Source organism: Palaemon carinicauda, chromosome 26, assembly GCF_036898095.1.
Source record: "Palaemon carinicauda isolate YSFRI2023 chromosome 26, ASM3689809v2, whole genome shotgun sequence".
Lineage (NCBI taxonomy): Eukaryota > Metazoa > Arthropoda > Malacostraca > Decapoda > Palaemonidae > Palaemon > Palaemon carinicauda.
In genome coordinates, this window is record NC_090750.1 from 13,214,972 (window position 1) to 13,217,235 (window position 2,264).

Consider the following 2,264-nt stretch of genomic DNA (forward strand, 5'->3'; position numbering starts at 1 on the left):
CTGTTCGAAAAGCATTTATTCAATACCCATATTACACCACGAAACTTTAACTAGCGATTAATGCAAAAACTAATGGACTTGAAGATGATTTAGATACAAAATTTTCCATTTTAGTTAAGTAAAATAAACAGGCGGACATAGTTGTTTTTCTTTCCTCACATTACTAACATGATAAATGACAGTAATTGAAATCCTTTTATGTCCATTTAACCATATAGAGAAAAACATGTCTTTAGCTTTGAAATGATACACAATTGATAGCAATTACCCTTTTTTCATGAGTATAACATACGTTTAAGAAATACTTTTGATGAACTATAAATTCTCACTGCTCCAGTTCCTTCAAGTGACCGAGAGCTTAAAACGACTACAGGGGACTACCTACCAAGAGCCCAAAGGGTTAAACAAAGGTGACACTCCAACAAAGAATGTGTTGTTTGGTAAGTTGAGGTTATCTTGGCAGTAAATTTCCTAATTCTTTATAATTAAATATCATATATTATCTGTTATATATTATATATAAATGTTAAATTTCTAATTACGACATAAATTACTTACAATAACGATGATATGATAAAAGACGCAATTGATTTAAATGGAAAATAAGGTGGTGAACTAGGTAGTTCACATGTTATTCGTTATCCTATTAGTTGACTGGTACTACAAAATATTATTATTTTTATTGTTATTATTATTATTATTATTATTATTATTATTATTTTTATTATTGTTTTTATAACTAACCAAGCTACAATCCTAATTCGAAAAGCATAAGGTTATAAGCCAAAGGGCTTAAAGCAGATAAAGTAGACTAGTGAGGATAAGTAATAAGCAAATAGCCAATAAAATATATTAAAAGGATTGCATGAAAAATAACCTGAAATATTTTAGAATCAGTAACGTTAAAAAAAAAGTCATGTATAAACTACGAAGATAGACATAACTGTTGATCCGTTACACAGAAAAAAATTACATATATGACTCGTAGATATGATTTAGCAGATACAACATATTGCAATCTTGATTAACCCATATTTGCAATGAAAACCAATTTTACATAAGGTCAAACAGATACCATAAATTATTTTATAATAGATCTGAATCATAAATGTGTGTTTGTGTGTCCGTTGTGGTGAAACACTTTTAAGAATTCATTGAAAGAAAGAGAGAGAGAGAGAGAGAGAGGAGAGAGAGAGAGGAGAGAGGAGAGAGAGAGAGAGAGAGAGAGAGAGAGAAACCAAAAAAATTACTCAAAATAAAACTATGTAAAAAAAAAATTATGGTACTATTGAAAATTATTGAAATACATAAGTAAAACTTGAAAATGAAGCAATTAAGATGAAGAATAGAAATTGTTATGATTATCACCTTCATATCAATTCGACTAAGATTATGTTTGATATAAATCTTTACTTGATATAATATTCAAGGTTTTGTTTAAATACTTTTCTCAGAATTTTTTTAATATCTACATACCGACAAGTTCATTATTATTTACCCTGAAGTACACCAATATGTCACGTTGTTTTTTTTTTTTTTTTTTCTTATTCCTAGCATTCAGTGGAAAGAATCTATTCTGCATTTACCGATAATGACTTGCCATACTTAATATTGATAACTGGATGAAAAAAACCGAAGGAACTTGCACGAATATATTAGCAAAATAACTTGTTTTTTTACAAATACGCAATTAAGTGAAATATATGGGACAGGCTTAACATCTTTACAATACATTCATCTTTATGAACAATTCAACTAAATATGAAAATTTTTAACAAAATACAAAATTAATGACTTTAGTATGTATAAAAAATGGAAAACCTCCCCCAAACAATTTGTGGAGAAACGTCCATGTAAAAAAGCTTGACTATGATGAGACGGGGTACTTACACAGGTGGGTAAGAGGTAGGGGTGGTAGTGGATACCACTATCCATTAGTGGTATGCAAGAAATAAGTTTAATTTCAAAATTGTGCCTTTAATAGGCACCTATTAGAGATTAATTGTTTGACATTTATATGATCTCTTCGTTGAAAATGATTGAGAGGCCATGAGTTATCAATAGTAGCACCAAATGTGTTGTAATGATATTAGGGTTTGTCGATATTGGCACATCACATGAGAAAGCTATCGATTAATTTTCAATCATGAACCTTTCAACGGTAAACCTTTAAAAGATGACGAATATTAAGAGTTAGATCACAAGACTAAACACTTTTCTCCATGTTTAGTCATCTTGTAAAATTTGTCGGGGTGATCGCAAGT